This window comes from Maylandia zebra, linkage group LG4 (genome assembly GCF_041146795.1).
Source record: "Maylandia zebra isolate NMK-2024a linkage group LG4, Mzebra_GT3a, whole genome shotgun sequence".
NCBI classification, from domain to species: domain Eukaryota; kingdom Metazoa; phylum Chordata; class Actinopteri; order Cichliformes; family Cichlidae; genus Maylandia; species Maylandia zebra.
This window is the reverse complement of record NC_135170.1, coordinates 17,108,625-17,114,074: the sequence shown is the minus strand read 5'-3', so window position 1 is coordinate 17,114,074 and position 5,450 is coordinate 17,108,625.

Sequence of the window (5,450 nt, the reverse complement as noted above, 5' to 3'; positions counted from 1 at the left end):
CACACCTCTACTATTTTTTACTGTTCTCTCAAGCTTTTCTATTTTGGAATCATACATTTCCATGACCTCTTCTAACTTTCTGTCTGCAGCATTGGCTTTGTCTTCCAGGTTTTTTTAGTATTTTCCTCGTAAAATTGCTGCATCTTATTTTTATTTTTTATTTTCACTCGCTAGATACGGGACTGACTTGAATGAGGAAAAGAAAAGGGAGAAAGGAAGAGGGGGGAGAAACAGTTGGAGAAGAGGGATGGGGATAAAGGGCAGAAAATACCTCACGTTTTATGGTGACTCCTGAATTTCCTCCACTTCCTCCTCATCCTTAAAATACTCCCGATGGGTGTCCACAGCATTGTTCAGTCTGATGGCATCCTCCATGACCTGGACAACATGATACCATTAGAATGACATCATAGAATGAGGGGTGTGACCAGAGCCAGAAATGCACTCATTGATCCTTTTGTTGATTTATTGCTATCATCATACACTACTGATCAACTAATCGAAGTGCAAGTGTCACAGTCTGTTATTTATTCTCCCTCCATGCAAGGCAACATCCAGGGGTGGTTCTGTGGGTTCAGCATGGCTGCCAGCCATGCTGAACCATCTGGTTCACTGGTGCTTAGGGCCTTTTTTAGGTCTTCATTTTTCTTTTTCAAAGAATCAACTTCATCTTCGACCATAGCCTTCATTTTCTTTTCCAAGGCCAGAGCTCTAATATTACTCTGACATTTCCGTTTGATCTCCATATTCTGGGCCTTTTGGTCGTGTATTACTTTGCCCATTTGATCTTTCTCGTCTGTTAATTCTTTCACGGTTTTATCCATCAATTCATTTTGGTCCTGTAACTTTGTATTACGTGTCAAAAGACCCTCAATCCAACACTGCGAGGATTGATGTTGTTCCTCGCGTTCTTTAACCGCATTGACGGCCACACCTCTACTATTTTTTACTGTTCTCTCAAGCTTTTCTATTTTGGAATCATACATTTCCATGACCTCTTCTAACTTTCTGTCTGCAGCATTGGCTTTGTCTTCCAGTTTTTTTTAGTATTTTCCTCGTAAAATTGCTGCATCTTATTTTTATTTTTTATTTTCACTCGCTAGATACGGGACTGACTTGAATGAGGAAAAGAAAAGGGAGAAAGGAAGAGGGGGGAGAAACAGTTGGAGAAGAGGGATGGGGATAAAGGGCAGAAAAAACCTCACGTTTTATGGTGACTCCTGAATTTCCTCCACTTCCTCCTCATCCTTAAAATACTCCCGATGGGTGTCCACAGCATTGTTCAGTCTGATGGCATCCTCCATGACCTGGACAACATGATACCATTAGAATGACATCATAGAATGAGGGGTGTGACCAGAGCCAGAAATGCACTCATTGATCCTTTTGTTGATTTATTGCTATCATCATACACTACTGATCAACTAATCGAAGTGCAAGTGTCACAGTCTGTTATTTATTCTCCCTCCATGCAAGGCAACATCCAGGGGCGGTTCTGTGGGTTCAGCATGGCTGCCAGCCATGCTGAACCATCTGGTTCACTGGTGCTTAGGGCCTTTTTTAGGTCTTCATTTTTCTTTTTCAAAGAATCAACTTCATCTTCGACCATAGCCTTCATTTTCTTTTCCAAGGCCAGAGCTCTAATATTACTCTGGCATTTCTGTTTGATCTCCATATTCTGGGCCTTTTGGTTGTCTATTACTTTGCCCATTTGATCTTTCTCGTCTGTTAAATCTTTCACAGTTTTACCCATTAATTCGTTTTAGTCCTGTAGCTTTGTATTACGTGTCAAAAGACCCTCAATCCAACACTGCGAGGATTGATGTTGTTCCTCGCGTTCTTTAACCGCATTGACGGCCACACCTCTACTATTTTTTACTGTTCTCTCAAGCTTTTCTATTTTGGAATCATACATTTCCATGACCTCTTCTAACTTTCTGTCTGCAGCATTGGCTTTGTCTTCCAGTTTTTTTAGTATTTTCCTCGTAAAATTGCTGCATCTTATTTTTATTTTTTATTTTCACTCGCTAGATACGGGACTGACTTGAATGAGGAAAAGAAAAGGGAGAAAGGAAGAGGGGGGAGAAACAGTTGGAGAAGAGGGATGGGGATAAAGGGCAGAAAAAACCTCGCGTTTTATGGTGACTCCTGAATTTCCTCCACTTCCTCCTCATCCTTAAAATACTCCCGATGGGTGTCCACAGCATTGTTCAGTCTGATGGCATCCTCCATGACCTGGACAACATGATACCATTAGAATGACATCATAGAATGAGGGGTGTGACCAGAGCCAGAAATGCACTCATTGATCCTTTTGTTGATTTATTGCTATCATCATACACTACTGATCAACTAATCGAAGTGCAAGTGTCACAGTCTGTTATTTATTCTCCCTCCATGCAAGGCAACATCCAGGGGTGGTTCTGTGGGTTCAGCATGGCTGCCAGCCATGCTGAACCATCTGGTTCACTGGTGCTTAGGGCCTTTTTTAGGTCTTCATTTTTCTTTTTCAAAGAATCAACTTCATCTTCGACCATAGCCTTCATTTTCTTTTCCAAGGCCAGAGCTCTAATATTACTCTGGCATTTCTGTTTGATCTCCATATTCTGGGCCTTTTGGTCGTGTATTACTTTGCCCATTTGATCTTTCTCGTCTGTTAAATCTTTCACAGTTTTACCCATTAACTCGTTTTGGTCCTGTAACTTTGTATTACGTGTCAAAAGACCCTCAATCCAACACTGCGAGGATTGATGTTGTTCCTCGCGTTCTTTAACCGCATTGACGGCCACACCTCTACTATTTTTTACTGTTCTCTCAAGCTTTTCTATTTTGGAATCATACATTTCCATGACCTCTTCTAACTTTCTGTCTGCAGCATTGGCTTTGTCTTCCAGTTTTTTTAGTATTTTCCTCGTAAAATTGCTGCATCTTATTTTTATTTTTTATTTTCACTCGCTAGATACGGGACTGACTTGAATGAGGAAAAGAAAAGGGAGAAAGGAAGAGGGGGGAGAAACAGTTGGAGAAGAGGGATGGGGATAAAGGGCAGAAAAAACCTCGCGTTTTATGGTGACTCCTGAATTTCCTCCACTTCCTCCTCATCCTTAAAATACTCCCGATGGGTGTCCACAGCATTGTTCAGTCTGATGGCATCCTCCATGACCTGGACAACATGATACCATTAGAATGACATCATAGAATGAGGGGTGTGACCAGAGCCAGAAATGCACTCATTGATCCTTTTGTTGATTTATTGCTATCATCATACACTACTGATCAACTAATCGAAGTGCAAGTGACACAGTCTGTTATTTATTCTCCCTCCATGCAAGGCAACATCCAGGGGTGGTTCTGTGGGTTCAGCATGGCTGCCAGCCATGCTGAACCATCTGGTTCACTGGTGCTTAGGGCCTTTTTTAGGTCTTCATTTTTCTTTTTCAAAGAATCAACTTCATCTTCGACCATAGCCTTCATTTTCTTTTCCAAGGCCAGAGCTCTAATATTACTCTGGCATTTCTGTTTGATCTCCATATTCTGGGCCTTTTGGTTGTCTATTACTTTGCCCATTTGATCTTTCTCGTCTGTTAAATCTTTCACAGTTTTACCCATTAATTCGTTTTAGTCCTGTAGCTTTGTATTACGTGTCAAAAGACCCTCAATCCAACACTGCGAGGATTGATGTTGTTCCTCGCGTTCTTTAACCGCATTGACGGCCACACCTCTACTATTTTTTACTGTTCTCTCAAGCTTTTCTATTTTGGAATCATACATTTCCATGACCTCTTCTAACTTTCTGTCTGCAGCATTGGCTTTGTCTTCCAGTTTTTTTAGTATTTTCCTCGTAAAATTGCTGCATCTTATTTTTATTTTTTATTTTCACTCGCTAGATACGGGACTGACTTGAATGAGGAAAAGAAAAGGGAGAAAGGAAGAGGGGGGAGAAACAGTTGGAGAAGAGGGATGGGGATAAAGGGCAGAAAAAACCTCGCGTTTTATGGTGACTCCTGAATTTCCTCCACTTCCTCCTCATCCTTAAAATACTCCCGATGGGTGTCCACAGCATTGTTCAGTCTGATGGCATCCTCCATGACCTGGACAACATGATACCATTAGAATGACATCATAGAATGAGGGGTGTGACCAGAGCCAGAAATGCACTCATTGATCCTTTTGTTGATTTATTGCTATCATCATACACTACTGATCAACTAATCGAAGTGCAAGTGACACAGTCTGTTATTTATTCTCCCTCCATGCAAGGCAACATCCAGGGGTGGTTCTGTGGGTTCAGCATGGCTGCCAGCCATGCTGAACCATCTGGTTCACTGGTGCTTAGGGCCTTTTTTAGGTCTTCATTTTTCTTTTTCAAAGAATCAACTTCATCTTCGACCATAGCCTTCATTTTCTTTTCCAAGGCCAGAGCTCTAATATTACTCTGACATTTCCGTTTGATCTCCATATTCTGGGCCTTTTGGTTGTCTATTACTTTGCCCATTTGATCTTTCTCGTCTGTTAATTCTTTCACGGTTTTATCCATCAATTCATTTTGGTCCTGTAACTTTGTATTACGTGTCAAAAGACCCTCAATCCAACACTGCGAGGATTGATGTTGTTCCTCGCGTTCTTTAACCGCATTGACGGCCACACCTCTACTATTTTTTACTGTTCTCTCAAGCTTTTCTATTTTGGAATCATACATTTCCATGACCTCTTCTAACTTTCTGTCTGCAGCATTGGCTTTGTCTTCCAGTTTTTTTAGTATTTTCCTCGTAAAATTGCTGCATCTTATTTTTATTTTTTATTTTCACTCGCTAGATACGGGACTGACTTGAATGAGGAAAAGAAAAGGGAGAAAGGAAGAGGGGGGAGAAACAGTTGGAGAAGAGGGATGGGGATAAAGGGCAGAAAAAACCTCACGTTTTATGGTGACTCCTGAATTTCCTCCACTTCCTCCTCATCCTTAAAATACTCCCGATGGGTGTCCACAGCATTGTTCAGTCTGATGGCATCCTCCATGACCTGGACAACATGATACCATTAGAATGACATCATAGAATGAGGGGTGTGACCAGAGCCAGAAATGCACTCATTGATCCTTTTGTTGATTTATTGCTATCATCATACACTACTGATCAACTAATCGAAGTGCAAGTGTCACAGTCTGTTATTTATTCTCCCTCCATGCAAGGCAACATCCAGGGGTGGTTCTGTGGGTTCAGCATGGCTGCCAGCCATGCTGAACCATCTGGTTCACTGGTGCTTAGGGCCTTTTTTAGGTCTTCATTTTTCTTTTTCAAAGAATCAACTTCATCTTCGACCATAGCCTTCATTTTCTTTTCCAAGGCCAGAGCTCTAATATTACTCTGACATTTCCGTTTGATCTCCATATTCTGGGCCTTTTGGTCGTGTATTACTTTGCCCATTTGATCTTTCTCGTCTGTTAATTCTTT